The sequence below is a fragment of the Artemia sp. Qi Xiang Cuo genome, chromosome 13 (assembly GCF_049724085.1).
Source record: "Artemia sp. Qi Xiang Cuo chromosome 13, ASM4972408v1, whole genome shotgun sequence".
In the NCBI taxonomy this organism is placed as follows: Eukaryota; Metazoa; Arthropoda; class Branchiopoda; order Anostraca; family Artemiidae; genus Artemia; species Artemia sp. Qi Xiang Cuo.
The window spans coordinates 48,650,394-48,674,732 of NC_142806.1; the positions used below are offsets into that span (position 1 = coordinate 48,650,394).

General features: G+C 34.9%; 1 protein-coding gene across 1 annotated transcript in view; it reads left to right on the forward strand.

The window, feature by feature from the left end:
• bma (SCY1-like protein bma) overlaps positions 1 to 24,339 on the forward strand; it is a 431,463-nt gene that overhangs the window by 257,057 nt on the left and 150,067 nt on the right. The window lies entirely within an intron of this gene.

Genomic DNA, 24,339 nt, shown 5'->3' on the forward strand with positions numbered 1-24,339 from the left:
CACTTTGATATTTGAAAAGCTAATGTTTCTCCATTAAAAACACTGTTACCACAATAAGAAGGGAGCTGTCATCTTTGTGTACAGATATTTTATGCTTAGTCCAAATATATTTCTCCAAATAAATTGAGGTTAGGCAGGCACAGATCCCGATTCAAGTCTTTTAGGGAGCAGGTTGTACTAAAATGGGGAGGGGAGAAAAAAAGTTACAACTTTAACGCAATTATTAATCTTTGGACTAAAAGTTATATATTTAAGCTTTGGAACAATCTATCCGTAATGTAAAAGAAGAATAGTATGATTGTTTTGTTTTCGACCATAAAATAAGATCATGAGCACAACAGATATTATAGCTCGGAAGTTTTTTTCGGTTTAATTAAAAAACACGTTTAAAAAATGTTTGCCATAGAAAATTAACAATCAAAATTAGAACTTCAAACGAGAAAATATAAAGTTATATTGTAAATTTAACCTGGGGCAAACATAGATTAAAATGAATAACCAAGCGAGACTAAAAAAAGAAATTATCTCACATAAAAGGAAACTAACACCCCCCTTCCGCCCTTTAAAATATCAAAAAGGGTCTTTTGGTCCATTTGGCAAATGGACTTATGGCTGTGTAAACTGTTATGAAAAAGAAGATTTATGCCTTTTTTCACGCCCAATTTAGAGGTAAGCCATTATTTTTTTTTCTTTGTTGTCTTTTTGGCCGAAGAACCTTAGACACATAAGTTTGAAAACGAAAAAAATGGCTTAATTCAAGTCCCGTGCCCCTCCAATAAATTCTTTGTGCATATATTAGGTTCCCTCAGGGACTGAAATTTAAGGTTATAAGTCTCAAGCCTTTCAGAAACCAAAAGCTTCTTGGCCCTTTTTTAGGTCCTATATCCCAATGAAAATATTTTTCTTGTATATTGGATTTCCAGTGACTTTAGAATATAATTTTCAGGCTGATTAAGAAAAAAGTGCTTAGCCCGTGTCCTTAAATTAATTTTTTCGGGGATTAGGTTCCCTTTGGCTCGAGAACTTACAAAATTAAGTTTCTGGGCGTTTAGAAAAACAATATGATTTTGCTCGTCGTCTTTTTTTGAGGACTGATTCTTTTTTGAGGGCCAATTTTTTTCCATTCATTCTATTTGGCCCACCGACTACAAATTAAAAGTATGTTTATGTTTTAAGCTCCTCTTGAACCAGGTACTTAAAGCTGAAATTTTGAAATAGGTCAGACAAAAAATATTTTAAAATTGTATTTGCATGTTTCTGATTTTTTGAAAGTTATTTTCATGTGTTTTAGACCTTTTCAAATTTCTGTTAACGTGTTCCTGACTTTTTTAAAATTCTCATCGTGCGTTTTCAATCTTTTGAAAGCTTTTTGAAAATCTTGTTCTCATATTTCCAACTTTTTGGAAATTCTCCTCGCATGTATCTGACTTTTCAAGTTTCTGTTCACGTATTTCTGAGCTTTGAAAATTATTTTTTGCATGTTTGTGACTTTTTGAAAATTCTATTCGTATGTTTTGGAAATTTTCAAGTTTCTGTTCATTTCTTCCTGTCTTTAAAAAAAAAATTCTTCGTTTGTTTTCATGTTTTTAAGTTTTTGTTCGTGTGTTTCTGACTTCTCGAATATTCTTGTGATTTGGACTTTTTGAAAACGTTCTTCACATGTTTCTGACGTTTTTAAGTTTTATTTACGTGTTTCTGACTTTTCAAGTTCTTAGGCCGTAAGTTTCCCCAGAAATCATCTTTTACACTATAAAAGAACTGATATGCCAGCTATTATTAAGAAATAAGAAAAAATTGGAAAAAACAAATATGTTTTAACATTATAGTACAAAAATAAGATATGTTCACTCTTGTGGAATCAACTTTATAAATGCATTTTTTTTTCGGTCTATACTGGCTTCTTTTGACTATTCACAGTCTTGGTGGTTTCTGCATGACATTCATGTGCTTGTATAATCATAAACATTAAGGAATAAATACTTTACTGTAGGCATTGCAGATATAAGACTTTTCTCCAGTATGAAGCCGCAAACGCGTGTATGAATTAGAAATTTCAGAAAATGGTTTCGAACATATCTAGCAGTTGTATGGCTTTTTTGCAGTAAGAACTCTCGTATGTACGGATAAATTAAATTGCTAAGGAAATGGTTTAGTGCAGATGTTGCAAGGTTAATGCTTTTTCCGGTATGAACTCATAAGTTAGTGTACAAATTAGAAATTTGAGAAAATGCTCTAATAAATATCTTATGTTTATATGGTTTCTCTCCAGTACGAACTATCAGTTGTAGAGTTGAATTTGAACTACATGAAAACCCTATTTTGCCCATTTGAGTCGATTTTCTCCTCCATGAACTATCGTTGAGAATTCTGTCTCATATGTCTTCTATTCTCATGTTTTAGATATGCTGTTTTGATGGCTAGAAAAATATTAGTCGTCAAGTCAGTGCTTTGACCTCTGCAAAATTATTCCGAATACATTTGAAAAAAAGACATTTTCGTTTGAAGCGTTTTGACATTTGGTGTTAAATGGTTCTATTCTTTCATTTTACGCATTGTTACTTGTGATTAATTAAAAAAACTTTTTCCACAAAATAAGTTTTGGGCGCAAAACCCCTGTGCCTTCCCAAGGCCAGAACAAAATTTGCACTTTACTGAAAAAATACAAATGAATGTGTATTGTCAGTTTAATATACATATACTGATATTTAGTAATCAAAATGTTAAAATTATTTTATTTATTAAAGTTATAAAAGTAAAAACATTTAAATTTTTTTTCAGTAAAGTGCAAATTTTGTTCTGGTCTTGGGAAGGCATAGGGGTTTCGCGCCCAACTTATGTTAGTTTCTGGTCGTTTTGAGTTTAACTCGGTTATTTATTTTAATTTCTGTTAGTTTTGGGTTTCATTTATTTATCGATGCTGATTTGTGGTATTTTAACGCTTGGTAGATTATTTGATTTTATTTTTGCTCATTTTTTGTTTAACTGAGTTCTTTACTTTTCTTTGAAAAACTTATTTTGTCGAAAAGGTTTTTTTTAATTAATTCCTGTTCGTTTTCTATTGACATAGTCTTTTCGGGGAAAAAGAAAATAACACTTTAAATCTTTTCGTTTTTTGAGACTTTAGAGTTGGCCTGTATTTGTATGCTGGAGAAAAATTTTGAGCAATTTTTAACAACATACACCATTTTAAAAGTCTGGACACAAATAGTACTGTTTAACTTAGTTTCATACCTCCTCTAGTTGACCTTAAATGGAAAACATGATACCATTCGCAAAAAAATCTGTTTACTTTCTTTGATAGCTTGGATACACTTACATAATTTTGATTTGGTTAAATTTTTAAGGGCAGATGTAATCTCGAAAGTTTAGACAGAATACCCTCAGTCGTTCTTTGGATACTGCTGAGACGCCTTATTGGGAGTTAGTCTTATCCGAGCGAATTTTGATTTAATCTGAAGGCAACATTTAGTTTTTAAAAATAATGGGCAAATGGGAGGTTGGGAGTAGAAGGGGGATTAGTTGCCCTCAAATCACTTTCGACTGTAAAAAAGGGCATCAGCCCTTTCTAATCGAATGAGCCTTGGTCTAAGTCCTTGGTCTAAACAACAACAACAACAAAAAATATTACTAATCACTTTCGACTATTAGAAAGGCCACTAGCCCTTTGAATTTCAAATAGGAGCCCTTTTCTGAAGTTGCTACGACAACGTCTTCTATAAAAACCTTATATGCCCCCAGGACATAACTTAAAACCCTTGCCCTGAGGGCTTTGGCGGAGTATCCTTCTGAAAAATATATTTTTTATCTGTAAATCAACTACGATCAGCAAAATGGCTACCTAAAAATTTTGATTGGATGTATTTGGGGTACAGATGTACGTGGGGGGGCTATCTGTCCTACCACCACTTTAGACTCTTAGTAAGGTCAATAGCCCTTTTACTTTCAAATCGAATGAGCCTGTTTTGAAGTTTCTACGACAACACCTTGTATAAAAACCTTATATGCCCCCAGGGCATAACTTAAAATCCTTGCCCCGAGGGTTGTGGGGGAGTATCCTCCTCAAAAAGATATTTTCTATTTGGAAATCAATTACGCTGAAAAAAATGGCTATCTCAAAATTTTGTTTGAATTTGTTCGGGGGAATGATGGGCGTGGGGGTGGGGCTAGTTGCCCTCCTATCACTTTCGACTATTAAGAATGGAACTAGCCCTTTGAATTTCCAATCGAATGAGCCTGTTTTGAAGTTTTTACGACAACGTCGTCTATAAAAACCTTGTTTGCCCTCCTAAAAAACATATTTTCTATATGGAAATCAACTACGCTGAACAAAATGGCTATCTCAAAATTTTGATTGGATGTGTTTGGGGGAATGAAGGGTGTGGGGTGGGGCTATTTGCCCTCCAATCACTTTCTACTATTAAAAATTGCACTAGCCCTTTGAATTTCCAATTGAATGAGCCTGTTTTGAAGTTTTTAAGACAACGACTTCTATAAAAAACCTTGTGTGCCCCCAGGGCATAACTTAAAACCCTTGCCCGGAGGGTTGTTAGGGAGGGTCCTCCTTTAAAATATATTTTCTATCTGGAAATCAACTCCGCTGTAAAATATGGCTTTCTCACAATTTTGATTGGATGTGTTTGGGGGAAGGAAGGGAGTGGGGTGAGGCTATTTGCCCTCCAATCACTTTCAACTATTAAAAATTGCACTAGCCCTTTGAATTTACAATCGAATGAGCCTGTTTTGAAGTTTCTACGACAACGCCTTCTGTAAAAACCTTATATGCCCCCAGGGCATAACTTGAAACCCTTCCCCCGAGGGTTGTGGGGGAGTGTCCTCCTCAAAAAGATATTTTCTATCTGGAAATCAACTACACTGAACAAAATGGCTATATCAAAATTCGAACTTATTGTGTTGTGATGAATGATGGGCATGGGGGGGGGCTAGTTGCCCTCCAATCACTTTCGACTATCAAAAAGGGTACTAGCCATTCCAATGTGCAATTTAATGAGCCCTTTTCGAACTTTCTGGGACAACTCCTTCGATACGAAGTGCCAGGGTATGGAGAAAAAAAAACAACACATTGTACCCACATCGTTCTTTACTTAGGCAGCGCTCACGCGCTGCCTATGATCGAGATGTCACGATATTCATGAAGAAAAATGGAGAACACGGCATTGGATTTTACAATCCCTACTGAAGGTACTGATTTGTGTTTCATGGACCTTGTGCCAGGAAATACGACGAGGGGTTAGAGGCTATAGCAATGGCTATGAGTATTTTTAAACATGGGTGAGTAATCTGAAAATCTATTGATTTAGTTAGTTAAATAAAACAGGTTGCATATATTCGCATAGGACGTCCTATAATTGTATCTAAATCACTCTAGTGTGACAGATATGTCATATCAAATATCTCAAATCGTGAATAACAAGTTTGATTTGCTAAATAATGGCTATGAAGATGATTTATAGAATATAAGTTTTGATATTGCTCTTTACTTTCCAGTGAATATCTAAACTAAAAAATCATTGGATTTACTTCAGAATTCGCCTGTTAACAATCTCAGAAGGTTTCATCTCGATAAATACATTCAAACTGGAGGAGTTTGTTACGTAAAGTTCTTAATGAATATATCCTTGTTTGTCTTATAATAATCTAAATTTGGAATTGTTCCGTCAGAATCTGCTAAATTGTATATTGATCTGTATCATTTTATCATCATAAATGTTCAATATATATCATCTTTCGAGACATTCGAGATATTAAAATGCATATTTTCAATTTTGATATTGCTTTTTACTTTCAAGTGAATGCCAAAAATAGAAAATATTATTTAATTTTATTGAAAATTCATCCTTTTAATAAACTCAGAAAGTTTAATACCGATAAGTTTAATCAACTTAGAGGTATCAATTACGTTAAGGTAGGGATTGAGTTAATTTTATGACTAAGTCTTGAAACAAAAAAAGAAAAAGTGGTCATAAATTTTATAGTTTGATATACAAAACAGAAAGTTCCCATTCTAAAAATCATATTTGAAAAATATTATTTTTTTGTGGGGAGCGAATTTTGGGTGGAAAAACTGAAAATGTTCAGAATAAAAATAGACGAGATTTGCCTCAACGGCTAAATTCAGAAGCCTCTGGAAGGCTATATTTATTTACTCTTTGCTCTTTACTTTACTTTTAGTTTAAAATATTGCTCTTTATTTTCAAATCAAAATTCAAATTCGAAACAATTCATGGATTTAATTCAAAATTAATTCCCCGTCATCGCTTAAAACCTTTTGTCTCGAAAACTCTAAACAATCCTGGGATATTAGTTATTAATTTTTCGTAAAATCTATAACCCCTTTTTAACCTGGTTGGATAAAAATATTCAGTTCTTTCAATAGAATCTGTTTGCCTTTTTATTCAACAATCTTATAATGTAATTAAAACTGTTCAATTTTTAATTCGTTTTGAAATATTAAAATGTATATTTTTAGCTTTGATATTGCTCTTTACTTTCCTGTGAAGGTCGATGGATTTAATTCTAAGTTCACCCTCTTAGCAATGCCAGAACATTTTCATCTCGATAACTCCAATAGCAGTATGATCATTCCCTATCTCACCCATTATAAAAACCCGCACCGAGGTGTGAGTGCTCCAGAGAACGTTTTTGCAGATATAAACATAAGCGGCATTAGATCTTTTCACGGGTAGACAAGTCAGATTCTCTTGGACACGAAACTTACAGTTATAATAGAAATAATCAGAAATAAGTGAAAACCCGCTATTACGAATAATGCACTTTGTAACCCTCTTGGACGCGAAACTTACAGTTATAATAGAAATAATCGGAAATAAGTGGAAACCCGCTATTACGAATACTGCACTTTGTAACCATTTCTCATCGATTGACGGAAACCGACTAACCCGCTAATGCAGAAATAAGTGGGAGGAGCTTTTTGTTCGCACCGAGAATGAAGACCAGAAATGATCTGTGATAAACTTACTGGATAATTCTATAAACTGTGCTAAAAACAATGCTTAGAATTAAAAATAAATGGTATTTGCTTTAAATTGTTAGCTTCGTAGCGCTCTACCGAGTTGCCACATTGTTTTTGTAATCATTATGCCCAGATATTTTAAGTCTGGCACAGCAGGAACTGCATGATTACCAAGGGTAACGCTGTCACTTCTTTCCCTGCTGAACGATAGAAATTCGTACTTGTCGATATTGATGGAAATTCTAATAAATTGAAAAACTCTTAACATTTGCTTACAGTTCCTTATCAAGAACTGTTAGATTCGCTAAGCCTCTCAATGAGATACATGGTTGATTTCACTCCAAGTAAAATACGATGATGCCCATTGAAAAACTTGGGATACATTGTAAGATGTCCGAAAACAGCCCGAAGAATCTAAAAAGCTTCGAATTTGATGTAGAGCGTAATTTATGTTCTTAATTTTGAAATTTCAGTAGTTGGAATAGGTGTCTCTTTTGGACCATAGAATATTAGTCTGTGAAAAATTGCTGCCTATTTCTTCGAGATGAGACATTAAATTGAAAATCAATTTACATGTTTTACGTCTTGACTCCAAAATTCTATCTGAAGTCGATTTGCACTTGCTAGCGCACCTGAATATAAAGATAATAAAATTTCAATTCAATAATTTATGATGATTCTTGAAGTCACAATAATGATGTATTCAGGGCCGTTCTGTCATTATTGATGTCCAGGGGAACCTGACTTATATCGAACATAGACTTTGCGATGCCAAAAGCGCAGATTATTTACTAGACCGCTTAATCTATCTTCCACTTCAGTAGCCGTGTTCTTAGGTTTGCCCATGGAAGGCCTAATGAGTAAACTCTACCTAAAGTTTGGGACTCTCCAACCGCGTTCAGTTTCTCTAGCACTAATATTCTTGTTGTAAGTCATAATTTCTATAAGATGGATTCAAAGAGACGACCTGTATCAGGTGCTTAGGAGAAAGATATTCCATCTTCAACAAAGCAACTTTAGTTCAACTTTTAATTGAGGGAGAGGGGCGATTCGGAAAGAGAATAGAAAGAGCTTTTCTCAACAATAGTTGGTGAGAGTACGGACAAAAACAGAAAACCTTCAAACTAAGTTAAACCGATTCAATTTGAGATTGCTTTTTGAGCTGATTGAAAATGAACTTTGTAGTCATTTACAAAAAAGAAAACAGATTGGAATGTTTCCTCAGAGAATAGCTGCAAAAAATGGATGTTGGCGGAAGAATGGATGTTGGCGGAAGAATGTTGGCGGAAGGATGTTGGCGGAAGAATGTATCCAGAATGCATTTGTTCAAGATTGTAATTTAGTTGTAAAAAATTGTATCTAATAAGCACTTTAAAGTTCTGGAGTTGCATAACCTTGGCTATTGAGGAATCAGTGGCATAATCATGAACATCCCTCAATCATTACAAAATATTGATCATCACTTAATTTGTTATTCGTACAGAATCATTTGGACAATATACACATTCCAAGTAGATCAGCCGTGGTATTATAGTTGTTGATTTTATATAGCAAATCGATCTCACCACTGAGCTTGTAAAACTTACTGCGAACTCAAATATACCATGACTTAGACACACTACGTGCGTCCTGGTTCTTTAAAGGGGGTACCTTCAGTATCTCAGGAATGACAAAGGGTATTATGCTGAAACTTTCAGGGAATGCTAAGGGGTATTTTGAAGTAAATCAAAAGACAATATGTGAATTCATGCTATTAAAATTGCGTTTCTGCAACATCTCAGGGTCAATCAACGGTATTAAGTTGAAACTTTCAGAGAAAACTGAACTGATTAAAATTTCACTAGGTGCATCCAGGATGTCAACCTGGTGTATGTACGAAATATCAGAAATGGCTAAGGTATCAAGTTGAAATTTCGAGGGAAAGTTAAGGGGATTATTGAACTAAGTCAAATAATACCATGCCCACCCAGGAGATCAACAGGGCGTATTTAGAATAGTTCAGGAACGGCTGAGAGTATTACGTTGAAAATTCTGCAAAATACTGCAGAGATAATGAACTAAATCAAAAGACACTATCTGCATCCAGGTTTTCAATGGCGTGGGTCTGCGATATATGAGGAACAGCTATGACAGTTTACAGTTAAAACTGTCAGGGAGTGTTGATTACAACGTGGAACCAAAGCAAAACACACTCAATAAATCCAGGTTAATAAAATAGCATATCTGCAATATCATAGGAATAACTAAGGGTATTAAGTCGAAACTTTCACAGAATATTAAGGTAATGTTAAGCAAAATAGAAAGACACTATGTGTATCTCGGTTGTCAAAATGATGTATCTGAAATATCATAGAAACGGCTAAGGGTATAATGGGAATGATGAGGGAGATATTGAACTACATCAAAAGATATCATGTGTATCCAGGTTGTCATAAGTGAGCGCTTGCAATAATTAAGATATGGCTAAGGGTGTTAAATTGAAAGTTTCAGAGAACTTTCAGGAAGATGTTGAACAAAATCAAAAGACACTACGTATGTCCGGACCGTCAGTACGCCATATCCACTATATTTTAGGAATAGCTACATGTATCAAGTTTAAACTTCCATAGAATGCTGAGGGGATAATGAAATAACCCAAAATGCACTATGTCTATCCATATTGCGTCTGCAATATCTCAGGGACGGCTAAATGTATTAAGAATTCATTTCTCTGGAACAACTGAGGGTATATAGTTGAAACTTCCAATGAATGTCGGGGTGATAAGTATTTAAGAAAAAAAAAAAATTATGCGGATCCAGTTTCTCAAAACTGTGTGTCTACATTATGTCAGGAAGGGCTGAGGGTATTAAGATGACACTTTTCAGAAATAGTTAAGGGTATTGAGTCAAAACTGTCAGGGAATTTTGAGGGGGGATGTTGAATTAAGACGAAAGACGCTATATACATCTAAATTGTCAAAACTGCGTGTCTGCAATATCTTAAGAAAAGTAAGAGTATTAAGCTGAAAGGTCAAGGAAATCTTGAGGGGGTTGTTGATCATAGGCAGCGCAATAGCACTGCCTAAGTAAAGAACGATGTTGGCACAATGTATTATTTTTTTTTTTTTGGGGGGGGGGGGTAAACCAGGGCACTTCGTATCGAAGGAATTGTCCCAGAAACTTCGAAAAGAGCTCATTCGATTGGAAATTGGAGTGGCTTGTGCCCTTTTTAATAGTCAAAAGTGATTGGAAGGCAACTAACACCCCTTCCACGCCCACCATTTCCCCAAACACTTCCAATCAAATTTTGAGATAGCCATTTTGTTCAGCGTAGTTGAAAGTTCTGGAAATTAGGTCTTTGAGGATAACAAGCCCCCCACAGCCCTTAGGGTTGTAAGTTATGCCCTGGTGGCATATAAGGTTTTTATAGAAAGCGTTGGCGTAGAAACTTCAAAAAGGACTCATTCGATTGGAAATTGAAATGGCTAGAGCCCATTTAATAGTCGAGTGAGTAGAGGGCAACTAACACCCCTTCCGCGCCCTCTATTTCCCCAAACACATCCGGTCGAAATTTTTGAGATAGCCATTTTGTTCAATGTAGTTGAAAGGTCTAGAAATTATATTTTTGAGCTGGACACTCCCTCCACAGTCTTCAGGGCAAGGATTGTAATTTATGCCCGGGGGGCATATAAGATTTTTATAAAAAGCGTTGTCGTAAAAACTTTAAAAAGGATTCATTCGATTGGAAATTCAAAGGGCAAGCGCCCTTTTTAGTAGTTGAGAGTAATTGGAGGGCAACTAACCCCCCTCTCACGCCCACCATTCCCCCAAACACATGCAATCAACATTTTGAAATGTTCATTTTGTTCAACGTAGTTGAAAGTTTCAGAAATTAGGTCTTTGAGGATGATAGCCCCCTCAGAGCCCTCAGGGCAAGGGTTGTAAGTTATGCCCTGGGAGCCTATAAAGTTTTATAGAAAGCGTTGTCATAGAAACTTCAAAAAAAGCTCATTTGATCGGAAATTGAAAGAGCTAGTGTCCTTTTTAATAATTGAAAGTGATTGGAGAGTAACTAACCACCTCACTCGCTCACCATTTCCCCAAACACATCCAATCAAAATTTTGAGATAGGTATTTTGTTCAATGTAGTTGAAAACTCTGGAAATTAAGTCCTTGAGGATAACAAACCCCCAAACCCCTCAGGGCAGGGGTTGTAAGTTATGCCCTGGGAGCATATGAGGTTTTCATAGAAAGTTTTTTTGTAGAAACTTCAAAAAGGGCTCCTTCGATTGGTAAGCCAAAAGGCTAGTGGCCTTTTTAATAGTTAAAAGTTATTGGAGGGCAACTAACCCCCCTCCCCCATCACACCGACCATTTCCCCAAACACATCCAATCAAAATTTTGAAATAGGCATATTGTTCAACACAGTTGAAATGTCCGGAAATTATGTCTTTGAGGATGACACTCCCCCTACAGCCCTCAGGGCAAGGGTCGTAAGTTATGCCTTGGGGGTATAAGGTTTCTATAGAAAGCGTTGTCGTAAAAACTTCTAAAAGGGCTCACTTGATTAAAAATTTAAAGGGCTAGTGCCCTTTTTAATAGTTGAAAGTAAATGGAGGGCAACTAACCCCCCTCTAACGCCCACCGTTTCCCCAAACACATCCAATCAAAATTTAGAGGTAGCCATTGTGTTCAACGTAGATGAAAGTTCTAGAAATTAGTTATTTAGGGTGACAACCCCCCCCCAGTATTCAAGGCAATGGTTGTAAGGTATGCCCTGAGGGGAGTAGAATGGCCCCTATTGATACTGAACGAACTCCTTATATGGGCATAGAATACTGAACGAACTCCTTATATGGGCATAGAGTCCCTAGGGAGAAAGATTGCGTAATCGGTCAATGACCTCTTTTTCCAAGGTCGATTTATTTGATGTTTCCATGTGTAATAGCTCCGGAACGAAGGTTGCACATGCGCATTGAATTCTAACGGGAAACAATGTTATTGATCTAGCACTCGAGGGGGAAGTGAATTTCCGAGAACTTGATTGCGTAATCGATCGCGAATGTCATGGCGTCCAGAAATAGTATTTGTTATTGTTGCTCTCGCCAATGCTATGAGTCTCCCGGAAAAAGTTAAATCACATGCTTACTTCTCAGCCAATCAGAGATTCAGATACATCCTGTTTCTCAACCAATCAGAGAGCTTGTTTACATAGTATTGGCGGAGGGAATATAAAGAAAGGATTTTTGTTAGAGTTTTATTAGTCTGTGAATATAATTCAAGGACACTAAAATCATTTTGATTTATTTTCAAAGACAGCACTTATAACAACGGTTCATTACTCATGTCAACTGTGATAGGGGTTTTACATCTTCTACACTTAAGACGGAATACATTCGCATATGTGCTTAAGCTCAACAATTAAAAAAGTGCAGACCTGTATTTACGACGAATTAGGCTATTCCAAGCCTCAGGGGTATATTCAATAGAAAATTTCAAAGATTTATCCTGAAAGAAGATAAAACATAATTAAAAACCATAGGTTCACACAAAGGGTGAAATAGTTTGAGACATTTTAGAGGATGATTTGGGGTGAAACTCTGTGGTCGTTATAATTGATTTTGAAATAAGAAATTTTTAAAAACATGAAATTTTTTGCAATTAAAAACGAACAAATATTAATTAAAAAACTTTCCTAAAAATATGTTTTCAAATAAAAGTAAAGGTCATTTTAAACTTAAGCTCAGCATATACAAATACCTTTTAAAATTTAAACTCGAAACGACCAGAAATTACTATTAAAGAATAAATGAAACCAAAACGAACAGAAATTAAATAAGCAACCATAGCAAAAAACAAACAACAAATAATAATATAAATGAATAAATAGATCTCAAAGCGAGTAATGCTTAGATTGAATATGAATATCAAGCTTAAAATGAAAAAAATATTTTCCTACTGAACTATAAATGAAACTTAAAACGAACAGAAATAAAATAAAAAATAAATGCAAACAAACATACTATAGATATTAATGTAAATTAATAAATAAATCTTAAAACGAGTGAAACTTAAATTGAATATACAAATCAAGCTTCAAATGAACAAATACCCCCTCAAACAAGTAAACTTGAACTTCCCCCTCCCGTGGCCATAGAAGATAGAAAAGTTCAAGTTCTATTCTGAATTCTACCAAAGAACATGATTCAATTCTAATTTCTCCAGAGAAAATAAAAAGCTTCCACTTCAGGTTACAGATATCTATTTACAGATCTGGATATCTCGTAATGTCTAAGGACTGCTAAAAATATTTATTTTTATATCGAAAAATATAGTTTATTCTAAAAAATGATACCCACACATGGATGTGGGTTCGGGGGGGTATGGGTCCCACATCTCTGATCGACCTAGACTTACGGGGTACTTAGAGAGAGAGAGAGAGAGAGAGAGAGAGAGAGAGAGAGAGAGAGACAAGGGAACCACAATTAAAATAGAGCGATGAAGAGGGGGTGGGGGGGGGGTGATTTTTGAAATTACACAAATGTAATTTTAATTCTAACATAATTTTACGAGAAATTGTAAATTTTGGTCGAGTGTTACAAGTGTGTTTAAATTTTAGTTCCATGAAGCTAAATCCATTTAACACTTCCTTGGATTTGAAATAGAAAGCTAGAAACGTAAAGTGGGATTTTTGAAAATGCACAAATGTAATTTTTATTTTCTACGACAAATTAGGAATTCTGATTGAATCTTATGATTATGCTTATACTTTAGTTCCATGAAGATAAAGCAAGTTGGCAATTCCTTAGAGACGACATGTAAACCTAGACATAAAGTAGGATTTTCAAAAAATTACAAAATATAATTTTTATTTTTGACTTAATTTTTTAAGAAAAGTCCTAAATTTTCATCGAAAGCTACGACTGAGTTTATATTTTAGTTTCAAGAAGCTAAAGCAGTTAACACTTCCCTGGAAGCTCGAAACGTAAAGTGGGATTTTTGAAAATGCAGAAATTTAATTTTTATTTTCTACGACAAATTAGGAATTCTGATTGAATCTTACGATTATGCTTATACTTTAGTTCCATGAAGGTAAAGCAAGTTGACAATTCCTTAGAGACGACATGTAAACCTAGACATAAAGTAGGATTTTCAAAAAATACAAAATATAATTTTTATTTTTGACTTAATTTTTTAAGAAAAGTGCTAAATTTTCATCGAAAGCTACGACTGAGTTTATATTTTATTTTCAAGAAGCTAAAGCAGTTAACACTTCCCTGGAAGCTCGAAACGTAAAGTGGGATTTTTGAAAATGCAGAAATTTAATTTTTATTTTCTACGACAAATTAGGAATTCTGATTGAATCTTACGATTATGCTTATACTTTAGCTCCATGAAGGTAAAGCAAGTTGACATTTCCTTTAGAGTCGACATGTAAACCTAGACATAAAGTAGGATTTTCAAAAAATACAAAATATAATTTTTATTTTTGACTTAATTTTTTAAGAAAAGTGCTAAATTTTCATCGAAAGCTACGACTGAGTTTATATTTTAGTTTCAAGAAGCTAAAGCAGTTAACACTTGCCTGGAAGCTGGAAACGTAAAGTGAGATTTTGGAAAATGCACAAATGTAATTTTTATTTTCTACGACAAATTCGGAATTATGCTCGAATCTTACGATTATTCTTATACTTTAGTTCCATGAAGGTAAAGCAAGTTGACATTTCCTTTAGAGTCGACATGTAAACCTAGACATAAAGCAGGATTTTGATAAAATCACAAATGTAATTTTAATTTTTGACACAATTTTTGAAGAAAAGTCCTAAATTTTGGTCGAAAGCTATGACTGAGTTTATATTTTAGTTTCAAGAAGCAAAAGTAGTTAATACTTCCCTGGATTTTACTTATAAAGCTGGAAACGTAAAGTGAGATTTTTGAAAATGCACAAATGTATTTTTTATTTTCTACGACAAATTCGGAATTCTGATCGAACCTTACGATTATGCTTATACTTTATTTCCATGAAGAAAAATCAAGTTTACATTTTCTTAGAATCAACATGTAAAACTAGAAATAAAGAAGGAATTTGAAAAAATCAAAAAGGTAATTTTAATTTTTGACACAATTTTTGAAGAAAAGTCCTAAATTTTGGTCGAAAGCTATGACTGACTTTATATTTTAGTTTCAAGAAGCAAAAGTAGTTAATACTTCCATGGATTTGACTTATAAAGCTGGAAACGTAAAGTGAGATTTTTGAAAATGCACAAATGTAATTTTTATTTTCTACGACAAATATGGAATTATGCTCGAATCTTACGATTATTCTTATACTTTAGTTCCATGAAGAAAAAGTAAGTTGACATTTTCTTAGAATCGACATGTAAACCTAGACATAAAGTAAGATCTTCAAAAATACAAAATATAATTTTTATTTTTGACTTCATTTTTTAAGAAAAGTCCTAAATTTTCATCGAAAGCTACGACTGAGTTTATATTTTAGTTTCAAGAAGCTAAAGCAGTTAATACTTACCTGGAAGCTCAATACGTAAAGTGAGATTTTGGAAAATGCAGAAATTTAATTTTTATTTTATACGACAAATTCAGAATTCTGATCGAACCTTACGATTATGCTTATACTTTAACTCCATGAAGGTAAAGCAAGTTGACATTTCCTTTAGAGTCGACATGAAAACCTAGACATAAAGCAGGATTTTGAAAAAATCACAAATGTAATTTTTATTTTTGACACAATTTTTTAAGAAAAGTCCTAAATTTTGGTCGAAAGCTATGACTGAGTTTATATTTTAGTTTCAAGAAGCAAAAGTAGTTAATACTTCCCTGGATTTGACTTATAAAGCTGGAAACGTAAAGTGAGATTTTTGAAAATACACAAATCTAATTTTTATTTTCTACGACAAATTCGGAATTCTGATCGAACCTTACGATTATGCTTATACTTTAGTTCCATGAAGAAAAAGCAAGTTGACATTTTCTTAGAGTCGACATATAAACCTAGACATAAAGCAGGATTTTAAAAAAATCACAAATGTAATTTTAATTTTTGACACAATTTTTGAAGAAAAGTCCTAAATTTTGGTCGAAAGCTATGACTGAGTTTATATTTTAGTTTCAAGAAGCAACAGTACTTAATACTTCCCTGGATTTGACTTATAAAGGTTTAAACGTAAAGTGAGATTTTTGAAAATGCACAAATGTAATTTTTATTTTCTACGACAAATATGGAATTATGCTCGAATCTTACGATTATTCTTATACTTTAGTTCCATGAAGAAAAAGCAAGTTGACATTTTCTTAGGATCGACATGTAAACCTAGACATAAAGCAGGATTTTGAAAAAATCACAAATGTAATTTTAATTTTTGACACAATTTTTGAAGAAAAGTCCTTAAGTTACATTTGCGTTTATATTTTAGTTCCAAGAAGCTATAGCCATTTAACACTTGCTTAAAGTGAACAAGTAAACCTAGAAGTTAAGTAAGATGTTTGAAAATGTACAAATATGATCTTTATTTTTGAAGAGACATTCTGAATTCTATTCGAGTCATGCGATTGTGTTCAAAGAGTTCGTGTTAACGAATTGTAAGTAAGGAGCGACCCGGCTCGATGATAACCGAAACTCTAGAAAACAGGTTTTTGATACCAATAGATACATCAAAATAATCAGATTTCACTGCTGATTTTAAATATATAGTTTAGTCCTACCCATCAAAAGTTACGTGCCTGAGAAAATTTGGCTGATTTGCGGAAAAATGGGAGAAATACCCCCTAAAAGTTATAAAACCTTAATGAAAATCACACCATCATATTCAGCGTATCACAGAACCCTACTATAGAGGTTTCAAGCTCTTATCTAGAAAAATGTGGAATTTTGCTTTTTTTACCAGAAGAAAGATCACGGATGCATGTTTATTTTTATTTATTTTTTTTTTTTTGTTCCATGGGTTTTCGTATCGACACAGTGGTCCTATAATATCGTTGGAGGACTTATTGAAACGGAAATTAAAAGTTCTAGTTCCCTTTTTAAGTGACCAAAAAATGGAGGGCAACTAGGCCCCCTCCCACGCTCATTTTTTTCCAAAAGTCACCTGATCAAAATTTTGAGATATCCATTTTGTTCAGCAGGGTTAAAACTATGATAACTATGTCCATTAGGATGACTTAATTCCCCCACAGCTCTCGGGGGAAGGGCTGCAAGTTATAAACTTTGCCCATTGTTTACATATATGGGCCATTCTGTTGCGGAAACACACAAAAGTTAGAAAAAATACAAAATATTCCTTTATTACCTCTGAAAAACGGCTAAAAATGAAGAATTCATACACATTTTCAACTAGCTAAGGGTAAGTGTTTTAAATATGAGCCATTCTGATGCGAAAACACGCAAAAGTTAGAAAAAATACAAATATTCCTTTATTACCTCTGGAATACGGGTAAAAATGAAGAATTCATACACATTTTCAACTAGCTAAGGGTAAGTGTTTTAAATATGGGCCATTCTGTTGCGAAAACACACAAAAGTTAGAAGAAATGCAAAATTTTCCTTTATTACCTCTGCAATACGGCTAAAAATGAAGAATTCATACACATTTTCAACTAGCTAAAGGGTAAATGTTTTAAATATGAGCCTTTATATTGCGAAAACACACAAAAGTTAGAAAAAATGCAACCTGACCCCCTAATTGAAGGATATGAATTAGAACCATGGGACCGTAATTTCATTGTATTTTGCATTTCCCACAAGAGGACAGTTTTCGAGTAAAAGTAAAGAGCTACCAGACTAAACCAAAGATATGATGAAATAATAACGAATAATGTATGTATGTATAAATTTATTTCCAATCATAAATGTAAAATACAACACTGATGGAGTATAAATAAAGAAAATGTAAAAAAAAAAAAAAAAAAAAATAAATTCTGACAAAAAAAAAAAAAACCAAAAAAGAGAAAAAAACACAAGAAAAAAAAAAAAAAAAAAAAAAAATAAAAATAGGGGCAATTATCAATCAATCAATCAATCAAAAAATTTATTTCCCGAAAAACACACATGATGTAAAATCGGAGTAAAACTTTAGACGGTAACAATGTACATAAAGGCACTAAACAAGGGAGTTGTCGTATCCAACGAATTCTGAACACGCAGTCTCCGGTCCGCTAGTTCTTTAAAAGTAACTTTTACAACATATACCGAAACCAGGCCCTGGGGTCTGGCCCACAGTGTAACGAACCGTAGGACCTTGTCATACATACAACACCCCGTTCGTAGCGTCTTCTTTTCAGAGAGAATTAATATACTCCAAAAGGGTGATAAAGCAAGAAAAAGGGGCATAGCAAATGCATTGTAAATTTTTGATAATATACTTCTTTTGTATCGAGCTTTACAGGGAACAAGCATACCATATGTCTCACGAAGCTTCGAACCAACAAATTCTAGCAAAAGCGATCGGGTATGCCTCAGATCACTCCCAATCGGAAGTCCAAGGTAACTGATACTTGGCGATAGAGGTATCGGATGACCATCTAGACAAACATTATTCGGGGAGGGCCGGTTACGCGATTTACCAAATGCGACAACCTCACTCTTCTCAGCATTAAACTTCAATCCGATTTTCCTATACTCAATACATAAAATATCAAAATTTTCCTCTATACCCGAGACAGTCCTGCTGAGATTCAATATATCGTCAGCGTAGTTCAGAAGCGACATATCAAGGCCTCGGTAGATAAATGTCGTGCGAACTTTCTTCTGGGCCTCCAGGACACTGTTATTATATAGTGGGGGTGAAGATACACCCCCCTGCCTAATACCTTTCCATACACGTATTACGCACTTCGAAATTGCAAAACCATCTCGTGTCGGCACTTTAATAACAACATACAGTTTGCTGTACATATTCCTGTAAACACGTAAAATTGAGCGATCAAGACCACGATCCTTAGCGCTGATTAAAAGCTGAGGATGAATTCCCGAGTCAAACGCACGCGAAACGTCGTGACCGGCCATAAGAAGAATATCGTCTTTCTCTTCAACATCAACTAAAAAATTAGCAATAACACTATGTACATGTTCACGACTGTAACCATTTTTAAAACCGAACTGATTCTCTGGTGTCGAACAGACTTCTGTTATCTCATCAATAACTATCAGCTCTAGCAATTTACACATTACCGAGGAAACCGTGATTGGCCGATATGAACTGCATTTACTTTTATCCTTTCCTTTCTTAACCACCGGGGTTACAACACCAGCACAGAACACATCGGGGACTAACCCACAGTTGAATATAGTTTGGAATAGTAGACCCAAGTGGTGCAACAGATTTATACTTCCGTGCACGAGGTGCATACCACATAACTGATCGATTCCACATGACAATTTCTTTTTCAGTTTTAGAATGCACTGTTTAATTTTTTCCAGACTAACCGTGAAACTGGGACCCGAATCACAATCACCCAGAGTCGCAACAAGCTGCGTAGAGAAATCTTCTTCCAAAACGGTATCTGGGGGTGAAAATTACTAGTATAATATTTAACCCATTCTTGCTCTGATGGTATCTTTTGATCACTTGACTCGCAATCACCTTTCTTCTTTGAAATGAACTTCCATATTTCATTGGGATTTCCTGACAATCTTTCACTATATCCATCAATCACAGCTCTTTTGTGTTTAGTAAGAATTTTAGAAAACTCACGCTTGGTGTAGAGTCTTACATCATTCACAGCGCCAGAACGGGGTCTACCACAGCTATTCCACAGACGGTACCAAAATTTGGAAGACTCGCACGCGTGAGCCAGCTCTGGATTAAGAGACCACTTAGGAACTTCAGACCCCACGCGCACTTTGCGTTTGGGTACAGCAGCTGTTTCGGCACACCGCATCGCATGGGTAAGCTCAGAGCAATATATGTTTAGAAGAATCTGCTTTTCACTGACTGATATTTTAGCGTTCTGCTGTAGTAACTGGACCGGTATCTTGATTTTTGCCAACACGCTATCAAGAACACTAGAATATGCACTAGGGTTGACTTTATTCCATTCGGATTTAAAATACCACTTCCTTTTCCTTGGGTAGCTGATTTCAGGCATAGCAATTTCAAATGAGCAGGTTATAGGGAAATGATCGGATACCGATAAGCCAGTATCGACACGGCTAACACTAAGTGATTTCACACTGTTCGAGCAGACGAAGAAATCCAAAGAGCTTGTTGAGCCTGAATTGTGCACATATGTGAAACAGCAGTCATTTGGTACGGGGTGCATGTCGGCAAGAGCGGGCAACAGGATTTGAGACCTTGCGCTATTACTATCGTTTAAGTCACAGTTGAAATCTCCCACAACAATCACCTGCCCATGCTTATCATGACAGTCCTGAACGGAACGCACCAGTTGGGAGCATGCAACACTGAATCTCTCCTCTGAAGCAATGTCGCGGTAATCGGTTGGGAGATAAACAGAGAATACGTAAGCTTCACCGATTTTTACAGCCACAAAACATTCATTTTGACTAAACAGCTGGACAGCCAGGTGAGAATTAACGAGTATGGCAACGCCACCTTTAATTTTTCTTTAATAATTGTTCAAACTTAAATTTTCTGTATTACGGGAATAGTTTATTTTCGAACCATTATATCTACCAAAGGTTCAATACCTGAGTTAAACTAAGGGGTTTCAATTTCAGGAAAAAATTACATTTTGACAACATTTGACAATTTACCAAATTTAAAGTTTTGTTTAGTTTCAAAATGTTTTCTGTCACTCATCTTCTTTTAATCATTCACAAACAATACTAAAGAAAACCACTTCCCACGGTTTATTGATTTTAAATTATTAAGAAGGCTATTATTTCATTGAAATATACATTTTACATTTTTAATTTTCATGCTTTAGATAAGTATCTTGTCCTTTTGGTGTAAATTGCAGCTGAAGGCTTATTTCATCATATTTTGCTTATTTTAGTTGGAAAACACACTGAAAAGACATATTATTGAACTCACATCAAACATTGCCGGGCTTGCATTTGAAGAACCTTCCATTATTTTCTATCTTGTCCTCTATTTCAGCATATACTGACTTTTAAAGCTTTTCAGCACTCTTAAATATACTAACCTAACGGTTATTTATTTAGGAAATTGTGCAAACTGTTGATTTAGAACAATAATTACCTTTCTATATATCAATTAACACTCACTGGAATTGCCACTTTTCACTCGCGGAGAATGGTTTCAAAACAATACTTCTTACATCGCATGGACTATTTGTGTCAAACGAGACATCTTCAATGCAGATTAATTAATTGTTACGTTCGATTTTGTTTTGGACACAGGAGAGCATCAATGGGAAGTGAGAATTTCTGTAAAACTATCAAAGATTGATTAGGTGTATGGTGACTAGCTTAGCCTACGTACGAGAAAGAAAAGTTCTTAGGTGTGGAGCTCCCTCGCCACCTCAACCATTGCTCTTGAAATCCCTTGAATTAGGTTAGAGACCGACACAAAGTTAGGTGTATGGTTAGGTTCGGTTCGAGTCTGTTCGGTTCGGTTCAGTTACGGACGCCTATCTTAGACTCCGTTGCCCCCCCTCCCCACCTCCCCCACTGCCTCAACCATCGCTCTTGAAATCCCTTGAATTAGGTTAGAGACAGACAAAAAGTTGGGTGTTTGGTTTGGTTAGGTTAGATTATGTTAGGTTAGGTTAATTAACGGCAGCCTCTTTTGTTAAGGTTTTTTATTTTGGGGGGGGGGGCTCCCACCCCCCTCAACAAAAAGTTAGGTGTATGGTTAGGTTAGGTTAGATTATGTTAGGTTAGGTTAATTTAGGTTAGACTAGCTCCCCCCCCCCCCGGGGGCCCCGGGGACTGAAAGCCTCCCACGGGTGGGACCCCCACCACCAAGGTTAGGTTACCTAACATTTCAAGGTGACCCCCCCCCCCCCCCCACCCCGGGGCCACGGGGCCGAAAGCCTGCCACGGGTAGGACCCTCACCACCACGGTCAGGTTAGGTTAGATTAGGTTAAGTTACCTAACATTTCTAGGTTAACTTACATCAGGTTAAGTGGCCCGCCACTTAACCTGATGTAAGTTAACCTAGAAATGTTAGGTAACTTACCCCCTAATTGAATTTATGACTTGAATTTATCAAGTATTTTGGGCACGAGGTTGCATCAAGACTGGGCTGGGTAATTGTAGACAGAGAACAGCCAAGACAGATAGACCAAGTAACGTCTGCGGGGAAAGAATACCCTGGTGAGGGGGAGCCATGTTCGACACGCGCGGGTAGTCTAACCGGTCAGAACGTGTCTTAAAAAAAATACTGTGTAATATAGAAAATAAACTGGAATGTAATGTAATAACGTGTTTACAAGAGTTTTATAAGTTGGATGACCACGGTATTTCTGGGTTGGATTTTACTGGAATGAATGACTCGAGTCGTAGGCCGGCTGATCAAGAATTGAAAAAAGAGGCAAACAAGGTACACCCGCCTCTGGCCTTAAGAAGGTTGACCAAGAAAATAAAATTGACAGACGACCAGAACGGTTCGTGAAATAACCTTCAACCCCCGCTTGTAAATCCATGTTTATCGGTCAAAGAGGAACTATTATGTGAAGAATCTGCTACACACCGACTGACAAAATATTAATGTGTACGAACTTTAATAAAATATTTTTGAACGATACAGAGACTCTGGGAGGGTGGGCGCCCCCACACTAGTTTCACACCGTCATCTCTCACTTTCGCACTGGTTCTCTGATGACGAGCGTCTCCAGTCACTTTCCCAATAGTATCTATTCATTGGAATAGTATCAAATCCATGGAAGTATTAACTACTTTTGCTTCTTGAAACTAAAATATAAAGTCAGTCATAGCTTTCGACCAAAATTTAGGACTTTTCTTCAAAAATTGTGTCAAAAATTAAAATTACATTTGTGATTTTTTCAAAATCCTGCTTTATGTCTAGGTTTACATGTCGATTCTAAGAAAATGTCAACTTGCTTTTTCTTCATGGAACTAAAGTATAAGCATAATCGTAAGATTCAATCAGAATTCCGAATTTGTCGTAGAAAATAAAAATTACATTTGTGCATTTTCAAAAATCTCACTTTACGTTTCCAGCTTTATAAGTCAAATCCAGGGAAGTATTAACTACTTTTGCTTCTTGAAACTAAAATATAAACTCAGTCATAGCTTTCGACCAAAATTTAGGACTTTTCTTAAAAAATTGTGTCAAAAATTAAAATTACATTTGTGATTTTTTCAAAATCCTGCTTTATGTCTAGGTTTACATGTCGACTCTAAAGGAAATGTCAACTTGCTTTACCTTCATGGAACTAAAGTATAAGCATAATCGTAAGGTTCGATCAGAATTCAGAATTTGTCGTAGAAAATAAAAATTACATTTCTGCATTTTCCAAAATCTCACTTTACGTTTCGAGCTTCCAGGTAAGTGTTAACTACTTTAGCTTCTTGAAACTAAAATATAAACTCAGTCGTAGCTTTCGATGAAAATTTAGCACTTTTCTTAAAAAATTAAGTCAAAAATAAAAATTATATTTTGTATTTTTTGAAGATCCTGCTTTATGTCTAGGTTTACATGTCGACTCTAAAGGAAATGTCAACTTGCTTTACCTTCATGGAGCTAAAGTATAAGCATAATCGTAAGATTCGATCAGAATTCCGAATTTGTCGTATAAAATAAAAATTAAATTTCTGCATTTTCCAAAATCTCACTTTATGTTTCGAGCTTCCAGGCAAGTTTTAACTGCTTTAGCTTCTTGAAACTAAAATATAAACTTAGTCGTAGCTTTCGATGAAAATTTAGCACTTTTCTTAAAAAATTAAGTCAAAAATAAAAATTATATTTTGTATTTTTTGAAGATCCTACTTTATGTCTAGATTTACATGTCGATTCTAAGAAAATGTCAACTTGCTTTTTCTTCATGGAACTAAAGTATAAGAATAATCGTAAGATTCGAGCATAATTCCATATTTGTCGTAGAAAATAAAAATTACATTTGTGCATTTTCAAAAATCTCACTTTACGTTTCCAGCTTTATAAGTCAAATCCATGGAAGTATTAACTACTTTTGCTTCTTGAAACTAAAATATAAAGTCAGTCATAGCTTTCGACCAAAATTTAGGACTTTTCTTCAAAAATTGTGTCAAAAATTAAAATTACATTTGTGATTTTTTCAAAATCCCGCTTTATGTCTAGGTTTACATGTCGATTCTAAGAAAATGTAAACTTGCTTTTTCTTCATGGAACTAAAGTATAAGCATAATCGTAAGGTTCGATCAGAATTCCGAATTTGTAGTAGAAAATAAAAATTACATTTGTGCATTTTCAAAAATCTCAAT